Consider the following 24958-nt stretch of genomic DNA (forward strand, 5'->3'; position numbering starts at 1 on the left):
AATGAGGTTCCATGGTGGGTCACAGATGTGATATGGACTGATAACATGTCCGCATTAGGTGGGAGTGGTGTTCCTTCTGGCAAATAACCCCTACACATACTGTTGTGTCACTGTCATGGAACATATGTGGGTTGTAATAGTCCACACAATCCAAGAACATGTCCAACAGCATGCATAGATATCCCCAAAAACACAGAATGGCAGATGTGTTGCAATCACATAGCAAGTATACCACATTCATATGTGGAAACTTAGTGGCAGTGACAATGGAATGCAGGTGAAATACTCTGTAGCAGCCCAGCAACTCAGGAACTCTAGTTTCCCCACAGGGAGCATGTCTATAAACACATAGCAGAAAGTGTTGTACAATACAATATATGTCCCAATGGTAGTTAAACTGAAGGCATGCCACTTGCATTGTGTGAACATTAAGTTGGAGCTGATATGGTGGTGGGAGACTGATACGTGTGTTGTATTATGGTAAACATGCCATATGAGTTGCTCAGACATATTTCCATCTTTATGTCTTTCAGGGACTATAGTGCACTCAAGGAATCCAGCATACAGTGCCGCTGAGGATGACATAATACTCACCAGCATCATCTAGCACTTCCAGCTACTGTTCTCAATGACAAGCCAGGACCAGCTTGAGCACACTGCCATGTGGAACAATGTGGTCCACTGGGTGAATGAGGTGGGGATGCACAGCTGTACGTATGAGCAGGTCTGCCATCATTGTAGTTACCTGCTCCGCCATGTACATCACCATGCTGCTGCCATGCGGGGTGACAACCTTGCAACAGGGGGGGGCATGACATCCATCCCCCCCTCACCAGAGTGGAGGAGCTGCTCATGAGCCTGGTGGCACCTGCCCACCCACAAAAGCTACAGACATATACAGTCATGGAGGTGGGTGCTACCCACACACCAGACATGGAGCATGCAGGTAAGGTTCCAGGACATATCAGTAGACCACTGCTGTGTATGCATCTGTACAGGTTGATCATGCATATTTGAGATGTGGAGTCTGTTGCTGTGTAGTACTGATAATCAGTTGTGCATAATCTGTAGTACTGTGAACTTCAGCTGTTGTTTTACTGTAATATTGTACCCACCCTGTAGCAATGGCACATCTGTGGCCACTGACATCAACTCTATCTCATCTCAAAGTAGGTACCTCTGGGATACCAGCAAGGCAGTGGCCGGATGCCAGTGAGTATGTTTTAAGGTTATGCTTGGCAATTCACTGTGCATGTCATAGCTAAGGTGTAGGCCATGTACCCATCTAACACACCTACCCATAATGCATGCTGTACATGTTCACTGACAGAGCCACACCTCACTAATGGGATTACCAGCCTCAAACACATGCAATATGCAGACCATCTCAGACAACTGTGGCTACACTCTAGTGCACATTGCCCAGGCACAGCTGACATCTGCCTAACATACACAGCTATGTCATACACAGAGCAGTTGAACATGCTACACATAAAGTAATCCCACTCCCTCTGCAAACACACGCTCCAGGGTCCTAAATCTTATCAGCACATTACACAGAACATAATGGAGGGATAGAGCCCTGTCCTGGATAATTCCCTCACTCTGGAACAGACTACCCATTCATGGCAGGCAATGCTACTCATTGACCCTCTTTACAAAAACAATTGACAACTGGATGGGAAATGGGGAATTCACCCTGGGTAGTACATCTGTACCACAGCCTGACAGAGGCACAGGGGAATAACATTGGGTGGTGCATGGCTGGGAACCCGTGTGGCTAGACTTATGTAGGCCCCAGAACCAAAAGACCAGTACTCACCTATGAATGCATGTGCACCACAGGCAACATCAGCCAGGGCACAATACAGATATGACCTCCATATTGGTGGGACATTACCAAAGCCATGTGTTGCAATGTGTTCTGATGTACCAGCACCATGTTGGGGAAGTCCAGGCAGGAAGTTGCAGTTATGATGCATGTGCTGCACAGTCCACACCTCACCCCAACCCAGGCATGACATCCCCATTTGTACAATGCTGGTGCCAGTGAACATCTGCATGTTTGTCCTGCATTGGCAGAAAATATGCCAGTGCACATGGTGTTCCTAGTTTGGGATACATCAGTATGACACATGTGTAAGCCACAGATGTTGAGCATTTGCAATGTAACAGGATATGGTGAGGGTGTGTCATCCTGAAACACAACAGTGCGCTGGAGGGGAGAGACAGACCCACTGAGAATGGTTGTATCTGCACGCAGTCAAGGTGATAAAGTGTGGCAGACATAACCCTGACTCCATGGCACTAGTGATGGCACCATATGACCTCAAAGGACTGTGCATGTGTTTATCAGGCAAACATGCAGGTTTGGGGAACATTTGCAGACCTGACTAACCAACTACTGGCTCATTATGATGACCCATGCTAGTATACCCCTGCCAGGTATTGTGACCCCAGTAGTACACATAGCAGTTATTGCTACACACCATGATATGTGTGTGCACAGATATGCACCCACAGACAGTATGCATCCCAATCAGCATCTGCACAACTGACACATATGGCTTGTAATGCAATTGACTGCCTAAGTCATATGTCACATATCAGGTATGTGTAGTGTTGCCATATGCAGTAGTGTTGCGCTATGGCATGTCATGGAAGAGAGTGCCATGTCAATAATGGTCTCTACACTCATCATAGGTACAGTACATTGTGTCTGTGGTCGGTCTAATGGTATTCATTCACTCATACATGCACCACTGATGATGACATCTGTGAATACACATCAGGCATTCACAAAACACGTGTCCACATATAATCCAGAAAAATATAGACGCTGTGAGCAGTAGAGGAAACATAACTGGCACACAGATACACATCCTGCAATGGTGTGTACACCTGTGAGGTATGGTGCACAGTACATGTCAGGGTGCAGAACAGATGCACAGCAATGCTGTGGACATGGGTGCAGTGTGTTTCAGGGGGAGGGCCATCACCTACTAACAGAAACCATGTATCACAGCCATGTAGAATGTTAGTAACAGGGACTGACTACAGTTGCACTGCATGCTGTTGAGCACCACATGTTCTGCATGCTGAAATGTGTGTAATTACAGGTTTGTGGGTGATACTGTACTGCACCATCACCTGCTATTGTGTGTGTTATTAGGGTGCTGGAGTTGTCTGTAGGTGCTGTCTGGTGGAGTATATGGGTTGTCATGTATGTCGAATGCATGTGTGTATGTCTGTGTGTGTGGCCATGTCTGCACACACACACACACACACACACACACACACACACACACACACACACACACACACACACACGTGTGTGTGTGTGTGTGTGTGTGTGTGTGTGTGTGTGTGTGTTTGTGTGTGCGTGTGTATGTACTGTTTAGCAGTGATGTACAGGTCTTACAGTCTGCTCCCTGTTTTCCCCTCACAGGTGGCAAGGTGGGGCTGGGTCCCTCCTGCAGGGAATCTGATGTCACTGATTACAGACAGTGACCATGAGGATAGGTTTGTTGAGGCACAGGCAGGGTTGTCAGGGGCTGCTGCTGGGCCACCAGTTGACATCCCAAAAGTACCCACCCCATCCACGCACACAGTCATACTGCATCTACATACCTCATCACCGTTGGCCTTAGCTGAGGGACAGTCTATGGCTGGAATTTGCCAGGACAGTGTGGTATCTATGACATGTGTGTCAGGACACAGCAGCCATAGCAAGATATCTGGAGGGGTACCACATAGGCAGATGTTCAGGGGTGCTTGCCAGAGCACTGTTGGTCATCATGCCCCTGGCAGATGTGCCACATCTATATCTACCACACACATGTTCCAGGCTGTCATGGAGGCACAGACACGAATGGAACAGTACACCAGACAGGGTCTAAGGGTACAGAAGGCTCATCACACCTCTGTAAATGACAGCATCCATGACCTAGCAGGTGCCATTCATAATTACACCCAGGTTACGGTTAGACGGTGGGGTGAGACATTGGATCTCATCAACAATGTCATGTCCATGCATCAGGACAGGGCTGTATGGCTGCGACGGCCATGTGGACGTATGCCAGAAACATCAGCAGCTGGAGTTCTCCGTGGACATCTCACTAGTCATGGCCGCTCCCGTAGTTGCAGTACCAGCCCCAGCACTGTGGGAGGTGTGCTGTCCACAGACCATCATAGCAGACCACGTGCACTTGGCCCTGGCCAGTCCCAGGAGGGGCCTGGATCCAGTGGACGTCTGTCAACATCGGGGGACAGTACCTGATCTGGCTTTGTACCTGATGCTGCCTGTGGCACCACTACCACATGTCCATGGCTGGAGATGGTGAACTGCAAACCATGCCAGGTACAGTTTGCAGCTGTATCACAAATCCCTGTATAGGGAAACCACATGGTGGAAATGTGTGCATGCAGACACACACACATAAACAATAAATCTAGGGCAACCACATACCTGCACACACAACATCACCATTGGCCCATAACAGTACTCAGCCCCCTCACACACACACACACACACACACACACACACACACACACACACACACACACACACACACACACACACACACAGTGTCAATTGTATGGCTCAGCCTAGGCTTCTGGCAAACCAATAACACACTCTGTGCATATGATGATACCTGTGCCACAGCCTGTCATCCGTAACATTGATGCAGGGACAGGCTAACATGGTGCTGATGCAGAGGGTGACTGTACAACAGTGTAGCAATGGAATGCTGTGTAGCATGTTGTCAGCAGTAAAATGAAATGCTAATATCTTGGAAGGTGTAGCTGTGCAGCCATGATGCATTATAGTTGTAATTAACAATGTTGTATTGTTTTCACCATTATCTATTCTGATTGTGTTGTAGTTGTCCATGTGCCACATGGCTGATGTGTGTATTGGTGTCAGCAAGCCTTCTACAGTGACACAAGTAAGTGTAGTGGGTTGTACACATGACATGGCTGTGTACAACACACAGAGCATTTGGTTTGAATGCAGTACAGATACAAGACTATACACATGGAGGTATGTCCCCATGCAGGTAACACATCTGTTTCCCATGTAATTCCACCAAGACAGGATTGACACAACTACACATTGGTATATATGCAGTCTGCAATTTGGATGACATTGAACATGCTAACAGCAGGGTGTATGTTCCTTTCCCCACTCTATTACATCCTCAGCTTAGTAACATGGGTGTGCCAATGCCAGTGGCATAGCCCTATCCTTAGGAGAGTGTGAGGTGCTCTACTACTGTGAATGGTGTAAACAACAACTATCAACCTGAAAACATACACTGCACAGTATTACAGCCAGCTATGTGGGTGGGGGGGATAGACGCAACAGTAACTGCAATGATGGTGGATGTGTCCACAACAGTCACACCCAGTGAGTTATAGCAACCCCAGTAATATTGCACACCTCTACAGTGTGGAGGAGGGCAATAACACATCTATGACCTGTGAAGGACTGTATGTTCATGGGATGGCACCTGTGGAATGTTGACATTTGCCAAACAGTCCTGGGAGAAACATATTCTGTGAATGCAGGTAGATCCCTTGACATCTACACACATTCCTACATGTGGGATGGTGTACAAAAGCCTGCTATGATCTACATAGGCTGTGTGCACCTCCTAACCCTCGTCTACACCTGTCATGATTGCGTCAGGAGATATACTAGGTTCAGGTTGTATTCTCTGCCTTTGACAAGTCCAACATTGGTGGGGTCCTGGGTGTTAAGAGTACTAGTGACATTGGCCATGGGTTCATTGTTGATATGTTCCATGTCCCTGCAGACCAGGCTCATCAGGATACTGGGTGGTAGTTCCCAGCTGACATGGTGGATTTGTGGTTGTCCTAGTCAACACTGAAGAATCCATTGTCAAGTGTAGGCCTATTGAATCGTATGAGGGATCCCAGCTACTTACTGAGCCTGCCCAGGGGATTCCCCCAAGCATGGCACTTCACTTGACTGTACTGCGTGATATGTTAGTAATGCCAGCCTGACATCCTACAGGTGGGATAGAGTACTGTTAACATGTACTGCCCTTGTCGTGTAGGGTCCTGGTTATGGAATCTGCTAAGGTTGGTAGTGTATTGCAGGCCAGACGTGTTTGGCTGTGGGGGGGGGAAATACATATCCGTGCCAGATGTATGTTGTTTGGGTATCTCAAACCCATCAATGGTGCATGTGGACTTATATGTTGTGGTTATGTTCCCAATTCCATCTACAGATGTATGTCCATATATACCTATATAGATATATATGTGTTTACCTTTGAAAGGGAGACAATCATTTCTTCGAACCGCCCTTTCTGCAAACCGAGAGGACCAATCCGTCATTTCTAATTGCACCGCAGTTCAAAACTCAGCAAATCGAAAAGCAGCTTTGCTGATTTTCGAACTACAAGCTGGAATACATATCGTAATGCAGGGGGGCAAGCTCCCCTGCTCCCCTCATCTGGGGGGCTGGGCCCCCCACAATCCTCATACTTTGATATTCTAACTCCGAGTTCATACTACATTGGGGAAAGTGACATTTTCCCCATCCCCACTATAGTGCCATCCACACCCAAAATGCCGCATCTGCAATGAGTGAATGCATAGTGACAATGACTCATTGCACATTCGATGCATTTATTCCAAGATTTTGCAATGCTGAAAACTTACTTTCAGCCTTCCAGCTTTCAAAGACATGATTTTCTCCCTTTGAAAGGTGAAACATATATATGCTTACATATATATATATATATATATATATATATATATATATATATATATATATATATATATATATTGCTGTATATATGTGGACATATGGATGTATACATATATATCTATAGATGTATGCATGTCTATGTGTATATGTATATATTGTCATATATATATATATATATATATATATATATATATATATATATATATATATATGTCTATAGCTATTTCTACATATATACATATGTTATATCCATTTAAATATAAATATATATACACACACACATACATCTACATGGTGGAATACATTCCCCATAGTGTTGAATACCTGAGCTGGATGATATGTATGTGAAAACATCATGATTATGCATATCTTCCATGGCTTAGTGGTAAATCACTTTTTGTATGTTGTGCAGGGTCCTGATTTGAAGCCTTGCAGCAGCTGTTCATTTTGTTGCTGTGTAGAGCACGGGCCAATGGATACAGAGTGATTCAGGCACTTTAAAGCAGTTGTAAGCGGGTTTGCGTGGATTTGCATGGAGGTAAGTACTGCTAACCTCCGGTTACAGTGCCTTATACTCTGTTAGCTTCTAAATTGCTTAACCTGTATGGGCACGGCTTAGCTACATGCAAACCTGTGCAAACCTGCTTACAACTGCTTTAAAGTGCCTTAATTACTCTGTATCCAACAGGCCATGTTCTGCCCAGCAACAAAATAAACAACTCTTGCAAGGCTCAGACCCAAGGACCCTGCACACCATAGATGGGGTGATTTACCACTAAGCCATGACAGATACAAAGAAATTCCTTGTTTTCACAAATATATCATCCAGTCCTGTCATACAACAGTACAGAGAATGTATACCAACACCTAGATGCCTGTGTGTGTAACTATATTAATATCTAAAGAGATACAACATGTATATATATATATATATATATATATATATATATATATATATGCACATATATACATGCATATGCCTAAATTGACACATATATGTGTCTACACCTACATGTCTACATATACACAGTACGTTACATATGTGTACGCAGATATATCTTTGCAGGTATATACGGACATAGTTATATATATGTTAGCAGATATATATATCTATATAGGTATGTATGGCCATACATCTGTAGATAGCAATGGCAGATTAACAAATACACTTAAGTCCACATGCACCATTAATGGGGTTGAGAGGCCCCACACACTATATGTCTCATACAAATAGGCACCCCCCCCCACAGCCAAACAAGTGCGCCCTGCAATACACTACCAAGTACAGTCTGCCACCCATAGTAAATGTAATATGTGGAAGCCATCAATATCCCCTGGATACAGATACACAGACACAGATATGCAGATACAGATATACACACGCGCACACACACACACACACACATATATATATATATATATATATATATATATGTGTGTGTGACTACACATACACACTGAGATATATGTACAGTAAGATATATATGCAGAAGGTGCACACAATATGGAACAGCCACTGTGCCTACAGTTAACACCTGAACAACTGGACACTGTATGGGCCACCCATACAAATGCCAATTATTGCCTACAACATATACCCATAGAGAGGTCATAGGAAAGACACCACACACAGGTTTGCAGAAATGGGAGACCTTTTATTGTGTACTATTACAGTTCTATATGCCATGACATATAGCTGTTCAGACACTAACAACCATATAAACAGAGTACTGCAACTGTGAAACAATTACACTAATACAGTAGTCTGGAAAGGTTCGCAATTGTTGCTGTCCAGGTCAAGCCCTTCACATTGTACAATAGTGAACACAGACTGGGCCACAGGATACCAAACAATTAACAGTATGTACTGCATGTGTGTAGTTCAGCAGCCTCTATCTACACTCTGTACAAACTCAGTAGGTGGTAAAGACGTTATGTGATCACATGGGTTGTCACTGTTACATAACAAGGCATGACTGACACCATGACGAGCACAACGACAAACAGAACAGTCCATATAGCAGGAGGCAGTAGGCTTGCAATATCCCAATTCATGTAAGTAATGTAAATATAGGTGAAGTATACGGTACTGTACATCCAGATACCTTGTGGCAGCTCACCCCTGATACTCCCACATGTTGTAACAGCCTAGGTCATTTATCATGCTCACCACCTAGACTCAATAATACAGGGCCATATACCACTGTTACATACACTGGCCTCTGGAGTGCATAAGGGCACACGTCTATTGCTTAGGTGACGCCCACACATATATGGCCCCAGCCCCACTGTATGTGTGGGGGATACAACAACAGTGGATTAATGGCAGCAATTGCAGTGTGCTATACTCACAGCCTACTACAGAACAATCCCCAGCAGCATGATATATGTGCAAAGCTTGGTATGTAGATGGAGGACAGAGGCTAGAACACAGGCACATATGTGGAACACTGTTGCCATACACTAAGCAAGTTACTGGTGTTACAGGATAGTCTGCAACATACCCTTAGTCAGGGAATTGAGGTTAGAAACAGAAATGGATGTAGCCATGTACTGATAGCACTCAACCTGCACACTGCCAGTGTAATATCTGCCACAGGATCTGTGTGGTGGACGGACAACACATGATAGGCATACCTCTGTCTAGCAAGAGGATAGGCTCACAGTAGTGAGCTATGCAGACAGACTGCATTCCAAGGTAAACTAGTATGCACACACACACACCCTGTAACACCAGTACTATAAAAAGCATAACACAACTCTACTCACAGTCTGTCTGTAGTTCTTGATCCTCCTACAAATATTTGGCCACCCTGAGTGTGTAGGTACTCCTGTAAGAGGTATTGCTACCTGCTGTCTGTAACACTGATGCCCACACACATGAAGGATGCCCATCACACAGGAAATGTAAAGGGGCCACACCCACATACTGTAGGGATTTATAGTGGATGGTTGCCATGACAGTGATAACTGGAAGTAGTACACATGTGCAATCATATATATATGGCTATCTGGATAAGTATATGTACATATATTTCCACCATATGCCCTGGACATGGAGTGTAGCCTTACCCCAGCCCCTATAGTCCCAAAGTCATAGTGCAAGGGTATGTCAGGTATGTATAGCAGGTATATTAGTAGACTATTGCTACTGTCATTGGGATTGTCTTCACAGACATGGTGTGTGTGGAAGGTCACATCTGCTTATAACATGTGTGCCATTGGCTACTGACAGACATCTTAAGGAAATCATTGTAAAGTAATACAGCTAGCATATAATTCCCCTGTGGAATGCAGCAGAGATTTTGGCCAATATATGTGGAACTTTGGACACACCCTGTACAGTCCAGAGGTATACACATAATCGCTTAGTGCACATCATGTGTACTAAGCCTGACAATATTGATGTAGACAGCCATGTAGATGGGTATAACACATAACGACTGGTATACATTTGCCACCATAGGTTTTGCATTCACACACTGCTGTCAGGCCTGACACAGAATGACTGCTGGTACAGGGGTGCCATGGACACATACTACCCACTAGATATTGACATACATCTGTACAACATCCCACTGCTCTGTCTGACATACATGACTGTTAAGGGAGGCCCAGCAGCAGTACATCTGCCAAGTATCTGCACATGACATCTCACTGGGTAGGTACACTAAGCTGATAGGCATGTAACAATGCACTGTGCAGGCTACAGGCAGACTGGCTCAACACTGGCCTACATCTTCTATGGGGGAATGCACATGTACCTGCATATATAGCAGGCTCAACAGGCATGTCACAGCACTGGGTAAGATACACCTGTGTGAAAGTGCATAACCACAACCAATGTTAACACAGCCACAGCCATATATGGTAAGCTAGCATAATATTACAGTATATGGACTATCTGTTCTACACCATCCTCATATGTGCCACTCACAGAATGACCCTACATATACTGGGCTGCTACACAGTTTGGTCTGATGGCTGTCTGCAGTATGAGACATACATGTATGGCCCTACAAACATGTATGCCAAAACAGTACCATACAGTGGGGCAGCAGGTAACATCAGGTAGAAGGGGAACTCAAACAATGACATCTACCACAGTCCGTACAAAGGCTACAGTACATATTAACAATACACACACTGCTGACATTCACCATCACTACACAGACCTCAGTACTGTACAAACATCCACATAATGTCCAGATTATGTCATGAAATATAATCCGTACTGTACATAATGTGTAGCAATCAGATATATCACTGGCTTGTTATCAGATATGACAACACTATTTATGATGTACAGCACATATGCACCACTTCATGCATGACATATGTACAAATGTTGACAGAGGTGTGGCTGCCAGCACATACACAGGGCCAATACAGACATGTTGCTGTGATAACCACATACATTTATCATTGTAACAGGGTTTGTTGCAACATATGTCCTATGAGGGATATGAAGTCAGTAACTGTCACGGCCTTCACCATCTACAGACTGCAATCCTCACACTACCTTTTGCATTCCACAGATAGATGCTCCATGACTAACACATGAAACCAAAGGCACAACACTGCCCAGTCTGCAGATGACCCTACAGATGGGGATTCCTCATATACATGGGACGGACAAGGCAGGTATTGCGACATGCACGACAGCCATATCTAGACAAACACTGTTAAACCAACATTACTCCAAATGCAGTATAGCAGCACTTACAGTCTGTAGTCAGGTCAGGCACATCCCCCTCCTGTTAGTTTCCCCTCTTTCCACAGTGTATGTTGTTAGAGGTAAATCCCCAATCCATATGAGATGCTGTTTGCCAAACAACAGATCTAGTTCCTGCTCGCAGTGAATGAAAAGGGCCAACACCACCATGATGTTCCTAGATATTGGAATGTGTTTCCATGCAATTGGCTATGGGAATGTTACCACAGCTGTTCCACATGCAATCAGCTAGGGGAGGGCTGCAATTCATGCAGAGGCCATCAGCTGATCACAAGCATCACTTAAAATACACATGCTACTGCCTAAGCAAAGCAGGTGTTTGTCTCCACATCCACCAGAGAGGAACTGGGGGAGGCAGAAAGAGGCAATTACATGTCAGGGAGGGGTGGGAGAGTAAAAGTGAAGCATGTTTGTGTCACACACCTACCAGCACAGGGTATCAAACCCCTGACAGCTATGTAGTGTTATCACAGTTCGATGCAGTTATTGAATGCACCACATGGGTTACCTGTTGTGGAGCACTCATAACATATATGTGATGGCGAATGACATCTGCAAAAGGGATATGGTAGATATACGGTAGGTGATGCACACTTGGCTGTCCACATGAACAGGTGCCAGTGTCAACACAGCCACACATTCACAGGGATGCACACACATTGACACACTTGGCAGGGCCAGGAGTACAACTTATCACTAGTGGGATTGGCACAACACATCAATGTGCAGGTATCACATGCACCACACAGGTCATATTGAGGTCATATGGGCAAAGATTATCTGGGGGTGTGAGACAGACAGCATGCTTCAGTATGCCCAGGGGGGTTGTATTGAGTGTAGATGTGGACATACACACCATACAACACACATAAAAATACACTGCGTGCCAATACTGACATGCATGGGTGCATGTCTGCATGGGAGTGTGGTGGTCAACTGTGCCAGCAGCCTATACAAGGGTAGCTGATGGGTATACCTTGACATCAAGCCACATGACAATGGCCTGCATTGTGGCTCAGAGCTGTTGTTTCTGCATTTTCTCACACAGGTGGGTATTGTATCTCCCATCCAGTCACCTGGGTGGCTATTGTGTGTGGCCAGTGCTGTGCATCCCCTGCCATGTATGTGTTCCTTACTGCATGACATGGATGATGTCTAGGATGAGCACACCTCCCACATGCATGTACCGTGACATGTGGAACTGTACCTGGGGTGTCTGGCCCATGTTTTGAACACAGATTATCATCAGATGCGAAAGCCTTGACAACCTGTAGCAGGTACTGGTAATGGGCAGCAGGTTTTCCCTGCACCTACGTTGATAGCATGCTAACAGCATTCCCTGGTGTCAGTAGAATCTGTCCATACAGGGCATGTTGTCAGGCATAGTATGTCTGCTGTGGATCACATGTGACGGCACCACAGGTGGTGCAGGTGTTCATTGGGGAACATTGAGGAGGTGCACTGCCTGCATGTACGTGCATATTGGACAGATGGGCAGGATGACATGTCCTCTGTAGCTCACTGCTTTCACTCCATAGTTACTATCTGTGGCCAATATTCAGTGGACTACCCACATATTGGCTGTTGCCTAGGCATGTGTGTGTATGAGACATGGGTTGGGAATGTGGTCTGGGTAATACTGGGGTTGCTAACTGTGATTGGCCTTGATGTCACATGTATGGGTATGGCTTTGCACCCCAGGCTCTCACCTATTTAACATCTGTTATCTCAGTACGGTTGACATTGTGATATATCATAGGGCCACAATATAAGAAATATGCAAAACACACTCTACATTGGCCACAGATGTCACACACTCACAACCACCTGTACAAGTTACAAACACACACACCTGTAATGTGTGGGAGTAGAACCCCTACCTAATTAGTTGATTACACTACACAGTTACATTACATGCCACCAACATTACTGGAATATGCCTTCCCCAAAGGTCGATTTCACAATGAATGACATCAGCAGGATTGCCAAAGTAGGGCATTTCAAATGTACTGCAAGTGAGTAGCCTAAAATGCATTGCTCAATACACAGGCATGCAAAGCATCCACACCTGGCATGTGTGGGTATAGAACCCATGACCTCAGTCTATATCACACTACAGGATGGAGCTGTTATAGGACACAACACAGGGATTACTAAAATGCATCTTCCCCAAAGGTGTATTTCACAAGGGATGACATCAGCAGGATTGCCAAAGTAAGGCATTTCAAATGCGAGTGAGTGGACAAAAATGCATTGCTCAACACACACACAAAATATCTACAACCTGCATGTATTGGTATAGAACCAATGACTGAGGTCTATATCATAAAAACATGGAGCTGTTATGGGGTGCACCACAGGGATTACTGAAAAGTTGCTTCCCAGATGGTGTATTTCACAATGAATGACATCAGCAGGATTACCAAAGTAGGGCATTTCAATTGTACTGCGAGTGAGTAGCCTAAAATGCATTGCTCAATACACAGACAGTGAGACAAGCACAAAACATCCACAGCCAGCATGTGTGTGTATAGAACCCATGACCAAGGTCTACATCACACTAAAGCATGGAACTGTTACAGGATGCACCACAGGAATTACTAGAAGGCTCTTTCCCCAAAGGTGTATTTCACAAGGGATGACATCAGCAGGATTGCCAAAGTAGGGCATTTCAAATGTACTGCGGGTGACTAGCCTATAATACATTGCTCTGTACACAGACATTGAAATACACACAAAATATCCAGCACTGCCCCGGTTGGGGATGGAACCCTACAAAAGGTCTAAATCACACCCCAGCAGGACGCAGTTACCGGATGCACTACAGAGATTACTGGGCTACAATGTTCCCACATGTGTATTTCTAGGTGGGTGCATCAGCAACCTTGCCAAAGTTGAGAATATGAATTGTAAGGGGTGTGAGTACTCTAAAAAGCATAGTTCTCTACTCAGTCAGACACACAGTTGTCAGGTCTGGGGTTAGAGCATCTACCAAACTGCTTTATCCTTCTATAGCAGTACGCAGTTACAGGATGTGCTACATGAAATTAGTGGGCTGCAAACTTCCCAGAGGTGTATTTCTAGTTGGGTGACATCAGCAGCTTTGCAAAAGCTGAGTATATGAATTGTAAGGAGTGTGAGTACTGTAAAAAGCATTGTTCTCTACTCAGTCAGATACAGACAGTTGCCAGATCTGGGGTTAGAACACCTACCTAGCTTTGTTATCACACTATAGTAGTATGCAGTTATAGGATGCAATGTGGACATTACTGGGTTACACCCTTCCCAGAGGTGGATTTCTAGTTGGGTGACATCAGCAGCCTTACCAAAGTTGAGTATATGAATTGTTAGGAGTGTGAGTATTCTAAAAAGCATTGTACTTTACTCAATCAGAGACAGACACACACAATTGCCATGTTTTGGGTTAGAACACCTAACTAACTACTTTATCCCACTACAACAGTACACAGTTACAGGATGCGCTACAGTTATCACTGGACTACAACTCTCCCAAAGGTGTATTTCACATTGGATGACCTCAGCAGGCTTGTCATAGTAGGGCTTTGGGGAGGGCAGTTTGTGCATGGGCCATAACCCATTCATCTAGGGGTTGACACGCCACATGCAGGCACACACAGGGTCATATGTCACGGGTACGTGTATACACCTACTAGATGACTACTTCCTTGTACAGTCAAGTTACACAGCTGGCATGTGCACCACATAGTCTCTAATGCTGACAGATACTGGTGGCTAGTATTTGCAGTGGGTGACATCTGCACCTCATGTGTTTGGGGCCCTTTGGCTGTGTACTGGGTGGGATAGGCCTGGATGGCTCCTTGTCACAGTGGCCCCCTTCCATACATCTATGTATGTCTACCTTTGGCTTGTTTTAGTGTGTTGTCCTGCCATATATGTCTGTATTCCTATCCAATGTGTGTGCAAGGCATGAGTGGTGCATACTAACAAGTGTCTGCACTAACAACTGAAACTGCCAGATATGTCTGGTCCACTGGTGTTTGCAGTCATGGCCTTCATGTTTTTAAGTGTGTGAGCATGCCCAGTATGACCTTTCAGTATGTTGTTGACCGACATTGCCTTCATTTCTCTGTGTGTAAGCATGCCCAGTATGGCCATCTGTATTGCATGTGTGGGTCAAGTGTAGGTGGTTTGTCGTGCGGTGCTAACCTTTGTGTTGTACACTGACAGGTAGCATGATGTGTCTGCAGGGTATCCATCGGTCAGTTGGCATTGACTGCTGCTACATTTCTGCATAGCGGGGGGGGGCACCTGACTTTTTCTACATTTCTACAAAGGTTTGGGGGGTGCCAAACCTGACTGTTACAATATTTGTATGTGGGATGGAGGGGGCACACTTGACTATTTCTACCTTTCTACTCAGGAGTGGGGGGGCACATTTGACTGTTACTATAAGTCTATGTAGGATGGGGGGCACACCTGACACTTGTACACATTTGCTTGGACTGTACTGGTATGTTGGGTACTCCATTTCAGTCTGTAGTTTTACCTATCGTGCTGGCTAGAGGCATACCAGTGTACTACAGATCTTAGCTTTTAATTACCTACATATTAGTTTCTGACTTTCTAGCCTTCACAACTGACATCCAACTGCCTGGCCTGCTGTAGTCTGTCTGTGTAGGCTTGGGGGGGGGGTTACCCATAGGCCTCAGTCAAAGGCCATAGTACAGCATTTGTTTGTGTTTGTCTACACCTGTCCTGCTGGCTGTGACTGTTGTTGGGTATGTGAACCCCCAACTGGCATGTGTGAGTCACTTACCTTGTGGGTGTCCCAGTATTGAGGGTGGTGCTGCAGAGCTGCCTATGTTGGATGCACATAGTACACTCCCTATACATGGTTGAGCAAAGGTAGTGTCATGTTTGGCATCCCTTTTACTGTATGTGCGAATCAGAGAGAGGTGTCATTCCCTGGGTCCCTACGTGTCAATGCATGTGCTATGCATTGCCTCTTTGCCAAGGTCAGGGCATACTGGGCATGCCTCCTTCTGCCTACTAGGGCAGGCTCAGGTTGTTCCTTCTCTGAGTCACTCTGTGCCTGTGCAGGCCTTGGCAATGGTGGGTGGCTGTGTGGCCCTGCCCCATACTGTTCCTACTGCAGTTGTTTCCACAGGATCATATTGTTTAGCATGGCACATACAAGGACATTTTGGCTACATGTAGTTAGTGAGTACGGCAAGGCTCCACCAGAAATGCCCAGGCACCGGAACCATGACTTGAGCATCCCAAACACATGCTCTATTATGATTCTTATTTGTGCGTGTGCCTCATTATGGAGTTCTTGTTCGGGTGTGTGTGCATTTCTGATGGGTGTCATCAGTCACAGCTCCAGTGCATATCCAGCATCCCCCACTAGGTGACCATGTGGGATATCCCCATTGGCAAATCTCTGGTACAACTGTGTCAGATGCCAGATGTGAGAATCTTTATAGCTTCCAGGACAGCCAGAACACACATTCATTATTATGCCCTGGGCATCACACATTACCTGGCAGTTGATGGAGGGGAAGCCCTTGCAGTTGATGTAGACCTTACCCATTTCACTGGGTGGTGCTTTGATGTATATGTGCGTGCAGTCTATTGCACCCATTACCTCAGGGTATTCTGCTATTTGGTGGAAGAGACGCATATTGCTGACAAACTCCGCATGGGCATTGAGGATATATACATGCTCACTGACGTGCTGACATGGCATCCAGGAACTAATGGAGTACCTTGGATGCTGATGCCTGTGAAATCCCCATCATATCCCCAGTTGGCATTTGGAAGGTACCAGTAGCTAGTATTCTTAGACCTACACATACTTTGGTATCCACTGGGATTGGTTCACCATCTGTTAGTTCTGTGTGTGAGGCGTGGCCGGCACAGCTCAACAATTTGCTGTAGGAGGTCCATGTACACCCTATAGCGCTCCACTATCTCCAGCTCATGTTGCCCTTGATAGGTTACCCTGGGTCTGTACACGCTTTTCCGTCTCCTCACTGTGGGTTGGTAGGCAGCATTCACATCCTCACTACCTTCAGCCTCTTGCACATGCTGGTATATGACAGCAAAAGCAGCCCCTAACATTTTTTGTTTTGCTTTCGTTTTGTAAAATTTCCCCATTTGTATACACCAGTGGTTCAGAGTTTTGGGGAAAAAAAAGGGGGAAAAGGTGTTTGCATAGTTTATAGTGGTGTGCTGGGCTGGGCTGGGCTGCTGCCTGTGTAACTGGCTGATTCTGATAAATTTCACCTGCCAGCTAAGCCAGTTCTCCTTGGTTACTTTCCAACTGCTGTTTTCCCTTCCTTTTGCCTTCATGTTTAAGCCTGGTGGTGTGCCATGCAAACACAATGCTCAGATGTGAACGGAGCTGCTATTTCCTGTTGTGCTGCGCAAACACATATAAGCAGGTTTTACAAGATTTTGGTTTGTTCTACCTGTGTGCACCATGATTTTCTTGGTGTAAGATAGGATAGCCCTAGACACAACCCCTGCCTTAGCTTAGCTTAGCTAAGGGCAAACATGAGCCACAGTGCTCCAATTAGCTTACAGCAAACCTGACACACCCCTTTTGATGTCAGCTATGTCTAGGGCTTACACTCATGGATTTCCTAGTCCTACACTCGGGTGCAGGCTTGCACTGACAGGGAATCTTGGATTCTCTATTATTCCCCTTATTTGCATAGGATTGCCTGCTAATCCTTAGTTACATGTCCCACACACAGCCTTCCCCCTTAGCAACCAGTCTGCACTGGCCATGTTGTATTCTATCTGCCATTGACTATTTGGCAAAATAATGATTTTCTTCTTAATGGTAGTTTTATTTATTTATTTTTTATTTTTAGCCCAATCCCATTTGCATGCCTCTGCAGTTAGCTTAAACGGCCGATATCGGCCAAAAAAATGTTAAATATTTCATTTTTACACTGTTTTCCATGCCAATAGCCAATTATATGGCCATTGGCATGGATTTCACATTATATGCACACTTTATTTGGGGCTGTCATGCCTCCGATTTGTAGTTTGCAGAAATTTACTTGGTTGCTAACCGAGTACATTTCTGCAGGCTGCACTCGTCCTGCACGGACAGCTGCCAGCTTCCGGGATTGCAAGTTACCCTCATTTGCATGGTTTTCACCTGCAAATGAGGGTAATTTGCATACAGGAGCTCAGTCTGTGCAGGATTAGTCTAAGAGCTTACGTGCACATCCCGGGAGTTTGTTCCCTGATCGCACATCAGCTGTATTGCCGAAAATACTCTTAGACTATTCCTGCATGCAATGCAGGGCTTCATAAATCCAGGGGATTGTCTTTACTCTCATGAGAAGGTAAATCTTATTTGTGGTTTGGTTGAGATCATATTGTAAAATAATGTGTTTATTTTTGAGAGAGTTTACTACCTACAGAAGGTTGGTGTAGCGATGGACACAGCTTGTGCCAATAGCTACGCCAACCTTGTTTTGGCTAACTGGGAAAATGATGTGATTATGAATAATGTGCATAGCCATAATATAATATGGTGCAAGAGATTTGTTGATGACATTTTTGTGTTGTGGGGGGGGGCAATGAGACACAACTACTCTCCTTCATTGAGTTCCTAGGAATTACCACTTCTTTTCTGAGATTTACACATACGTATTATTAACTTCCTTGATGTGAAGGTACAAAGGTCAAGAATAGGTACCTTTGAGACAGGGCTCTATAGGAAGCAAATTAGGAAAAATATGTTATTGCTTAGAAATAGTATGCACCCCCACCATATTGCTAGGATTGTTCTTACCGGCCAGTTTATTAGGATGATGAGGTTACATAGTGATGATACACAGTTGAAAGAAGCATTTGGCCAACTCAAACAAGATTTCATTGATAGAGGTTATAAGCAGAAAGAAACTGATGAGTGTATAAAATCACTACTTAGAGAGAGAGATGGTAGGGTTTTCTCAGACAACCCCAGTAGAGAGTGTTCTACACATTTGTGCACTAATGGTAGAAAGGTTAGGTTTCCCTTAACATATTCCAATTATGAAGAGTAGAAATACCTTCGGACACACCACGAGAAGTACAAATTAAACTTTTATTGAAATGGATAAGTAAAATAAAAGATAAGTGCTTTCGCGTGCTGAAGGTGCACGCTTCTTCAGATCTCATTAATTAACAAATTCTACTTGAATTTTATACAGTGCCGGGTCCAATAGAATCTCTTCTTCAATTGAAGATAACAGTCAATTTGATGCAGGTCCTGTTGAACAGTCCCTAATGCATTACATCTTATTAAGAATAAAGAAAGTAAGACTTCACCTTCTATTAACTAAAACAAAACTAACAAGATTTTGAAAAACTTATTAATAACCTTGGGCCAATCATGTACTTGATGTACATGGTATTAATCAAACAAATGTTAAATACAAACTTAAAAATACAATGATAATATGAGCTTGAGAACATTTAATCTAATTAAAAAACACGCTGAAATGTTCTGAGTACAAGCAGAGTCGTATGACTTTCCTGAATGATCATTCAAAAAAGAGAAGCAGCGTTCTAATAAATTAATACTGAACAGAAGTTATTCCATTATGACCCGTAATGTTCATGTAGAAGTCCTAATAAATAAAATTAACATCTGTCTAAACTAATAAAAAACAATTAAAAATTTTTTTACAACATTATGTACAATAAGTATTTAGTCATACAAGTTATAATAAGTTATTATTACATCTCATCCTGTCAATCTAACTTGTGGGGCTTAACCGGACTGCAACTGCACTCATGCCCAGCAAGATGTTCAGACGAAATACATGAATACAAGCAGAGTCATATGACTTTCCTGGGTAGTCATTCAAAGAGAACAGGCAGCGTTCTAATACATTTATACTAAACGGAAGCTATTCCATTATGACCCATAATGTTCATGCAGAAATCCTAATAAATAAAATTAACATCAACCTGAACTGATAAAAAACAATTGGACAATTATACAAAATTGTGTGCATAAATAAATAGTAAATAGTAAATATTTAGTCATATAAGTTATAATAAATTATTATTACGTCTCATCCTGTCAATCTAACTTATAAGGCATAACCGGACTGTGACTGCACTCATGCCTGACAAAATATTCAAAAATAATAAAAAATAATAAAACTGACTACCGTGCTGCATACATAACTACTTTAAAAACCAAATGCAGTGTATTGGTTGGTAAATAATAATATTTATATCCAGAAATAAACTCTAAAACTTTTCTTAAAAAATTTTTTTGTGACTTCTCATCAAATTAATAAATAGTAACAAAACTGTTTCTACCACGAATTCTACGTGAACTCAAGCATGACAAAACACTGATGAATGATAAATGCTCGCTGTAAATCTGCAAACCGAAGCAATTTTGAGTGGCTAAAATCTAAGCAATCAACTGAACCAAACCTCTAACTCAACTATTTCAATGGTGAATATATTCACCAAGTCTGTGCTCTAGCTGCTCAAATGTAACATTCTATGTAAAACTTGCACAGAGTTGTGAGTAAAAATAGTATGCACCCCCACCATATTGCTAGGATTGTTCTTACCGGCCAGTTTATTAGGATGATGAGGTTACATAGTGATGATACACAGTTGAAAGAAGCATTTGGCCAACTCAAACAAGATTTCATTGATAGAGGTTATAAGCAGAAAGAAACTGATGAGTGTATAAAATCACTACTTAGAGAGAGAGATGGTAGGGTTTTCTCAGACAACCCCAATAGAGAGTGTTCTACACATTTGTGCACTAATGGTAGAAAGGTTAGGTTTCCCTTAACATGTTCCAATTATGTCAATTTGTTTTGTGATGGAATATTTTGTATGAGAATGATGAGTTAAGGTAGATTGTTACTGAAAGACTGAGTTTTGCTTTCAAAAATAATTTATCTATTAAAAGGCAGCTTTGCTACAGGAAAGATGAGACCCCACAAATCATAGCTTCCCAAAGAAAAGGGATGTTTCCTTGTAGGAAATGTAGTATGTGTAAATATGTGCATGTCTGTAGTAGTTTTGTACATCCTACATAGAGGCGTGTTGTAAATTGTTTGTTTTATGTTGATTGCACTACTAAGATCATAGTCTGTTATGTCTTCTGTACATGCTGTGGTGCATACTATATTGGGAAGACTAACCGTTCCTATTGAGAACGAGTGCTTGAGCATTTATGAGACATCAGGGACAACAAAGAAACAAATGCTCTGGATAAGCATGTGTGGTCTAATAGTGATCAACATCATTTTAAGTTTTTTTTTTGTGCTAGAGATTGTAGCTGAGAGTGTAAGGGCAGGTGACATTAAGAATAAGACAGAGGCCCATGAACAGAAATGGATTCTGTTCTTTAGGGCAGATTACCCTCTGGAATTAATGATATGGTTTCATTAAAATCTTTTTTAAAACAGAAACCCTTGAAACATTAAAGTTTTTGAGTTTTTTGTATGTTTTATGTGTATTTTTATATATGTTTTTATACATTTAAATTATGGTTGAAATGTGTTTTTGTGCTATGTATATAGATGATTGTTTTAAGTATTGGCATCTTAAGAATGAGTTTTATGTTTTAATTTGTTGATTGTTTCTTGATATTGATTGGTTATTTTGAATATAAATGGATGGCTTTCTTTGATGGAGATGTCTGATGAAGCTGTTGTTAACAGTGAAAGCACTTACCATTAAACTTGTTTTTTACTTTTAGTGCACTTTGTTTTTTCTGCCTACTGGAATACCAAGTTGTTTTTTTAGCTTGTACACTCATTTTACTTCAGTGGTGTTTCATTTCGTGATCCCTGCATTTTTTATTTTTTCCTCAAGTTTGTCAATTATGCCTGAGTAGAAAATAGTGTCAAAAGCTTTGGCTAAGTCTAGGTAGGCTGTATGCACAGATTTCCCCTCACCAAGGTTCTTGGTAACTGTCTTGAAGAAGTCCACCAGGTTTAACAGGCATGATAGCCCTTTGACAAATCCAAATTGAGTAGAGTCAAGTGTTTGGAGATTGCCAATATCTTTGTTGATAAGGTCCATGATGATTGCCTCCATGGCCTTGCAGATAAGACAAGTCAGGCTAATAGGTCTATAGTTCCTGGGGTCAGTGGAAGCACCACGTTTGTGCAAGGAAATAATAATGGCCTTTTTCCATTCAGCCGGGATGAAGCCAGTGCTTAGACTATGACTGAAAAGAGTACCCAATGCCATTGCAAATTCTTGTTGGAGCCCATGTACAATGCAGCCTAGGATGTTATCATGTCCCATGGATTCTGTGTTTTGGACCTTAGAGATGGGGTTCATGACCTGCTCTTTAAGGATACAAGGTAAAGGACAGCTGGTAGGGATGTCTTGGTGTAAGTGTGGCGGAGACAGGGGAGTGAAGTTTTCATAGAATCTATCAGCTAATAGGTTAGCAATGTACAGAGGCTCTGTATGTGTGGCATCATTAGCTACCAGTTCAGCACAAAGCTGGGCCTTTCCTTTTAGGTTATAGATGTAACTAAAGAACGCCTTATGGTTGTCCTTAGTTGAGGAAGCTAATTTGGATTCATAGTTAGCTTTGGAGGAGTTCACAAGAAGTCTTGTTTGCTTGTTTAAGCTGTGGAGAAAGTTTTTCCAGTTTAAGGCTTGCTCCCTCTTACTCTTAGATGGCATTTTCTTCCTCTTATCATAAAGCTTTTTAGTGGCAGTTGTCCACCAGACAGGTTTGCTCTTCCGTAAGGAGCTTGTTTTGATCAGGCATGGCTGAATCAATGCAGTTGCTCATGTGTTTGTATAAAGCATTTGTGTAAAACTTGGCATAGTTGCCAATTCCATCTGAGGTGGGAGGTGCAGTGAAGCAATTTATGCCATCCCTTAAGCAGTTATAATCTGCTTTCTAGACGTTTTTTTAGTTTAGTTGGTGCTGGGGGGGCAGGTATGATAGTAACTTCAAATGAGACTGATGTATGGTCAGATCTCACCAGGGTAGACCTCAGAATTGGGGTGCTACAGTGGTCTCCCATATTGGTAAGCACCAGATCTAGGATGTTGGAACTCCTTGTGTGGGTGTCAACTAGCTGGTCCAGGGCACTGGAGTTAATGAAGTTGGAGAACCTTTGGGCAAGTGAGTTTATGCACAGGTAATTTCCCCAGTCAATGAATGGGTAGTTAAAGTCTCCCAAAACCATGGTGTTCAGATGTATCTTGATAAACTCAAGTAGATCCAAATAGGCAGAGTGGGTGTCCTGATTCATTGAGGTTGGTCCTGTAGCTAGTAATGACTTGACTAGGTGTCCTACCAAAAGTTAATTGCAGCTGAAGTATCTCCAGGGAATCATGTTGTCTCACCAATCTGGAGGTGTATTTATCTTTAATGAATATTGATACACCGCCTCCTTTAGTTTTCATGCCTTAAGTTTGTGGTCTGAACCAGTGGAAGGAGGTATAGCCGGATATGGCTGGGATGCTCTCCACACCCTTGAACCAGGTCCCCGTGACTGCACAAATGTCTCTGTATTCCCGAAATCGACACGATTAATTACCAAAATAAATCATAATAATACGTTATATACTGATAAGTCAGATGTCATGAAGATTTTTGAATCAATTTTTAATCAGATATATGGTGAGCAACAAACTCATGGGCATGATGAAGAGAGAAAAGAGTTCTTACAGAAAATTAATTTTCCCAAGATTGACGAGGATTCTCAGGGAGAATTGACTGCATTGATTACAGTTGATGAAGTTCTAGAGGCAATTAAGAAACTAAAGCCACATAAAGCCCCAGGACCAGATGGTATGACCTCTGAATTTTATAAATCTTTTAGTGGGATTCTGAGCACCGTACTTTCACAGACCTTTAATTATATCATTTCGAATGGCAGCAATGATCTTCATTTTAATGCCTCAAGAACAATTCTGTTATTGAAAGAGAATAGTGATCCCAAAAATCCAGGCAATTATAGGCCCATATCATTGCTGAATATTGATATGAAAATCATGACATCTATTCTAGCTAGTAGATTAAAAAAAATAATAAACTTGATAATATCAGAAGAACAGGCGGGGTGTATAGATGGGAGACAGACTACAGACAATACAGTAACTCTTCATACTTAATATCTTATGCAAAGTATAAAAATATGAACATATATGCTTTAATAATTGATGCTTAAAAAGCATTTGATAGAGTTAGTTTGGCTTATTTATTTGAAACATTATCATATTTCAATATACCTCAGCTTTTTATTTCTATGTTAAGAAATTTATACAAGAATGCATACACTAGTTTATATATAAATCATGAATGTTCCAAAAGGATTCAAATTAAAATGGAACTCGACAGGGGTGCCCATTGTCTCCCATACTGTTTAATCTGTATTTGGAACCTTTATTTCTTCATATGAAACAAAAAGTTTTTTATAATTCTCCTGTACTTCTTGGGATAAAGGTTAGGATGGCTGCTTTTGCAGATGATTTAA

The sequence above is a fragment of the Protopterus annectens genome, chromosome 7.part0 (assembly GCF_019279795.1).
Source record: "Protopterus annectens isolate FY-2018-M chromosome 7.part0, PAN1.0, whole genome shotgun sequence".
Taxonomy (NCBI): Eukaryota; Metazoa; Chordata; order Ceratodontiformes; family Protopteridae; genus Protopterus; species Protopterus annectens.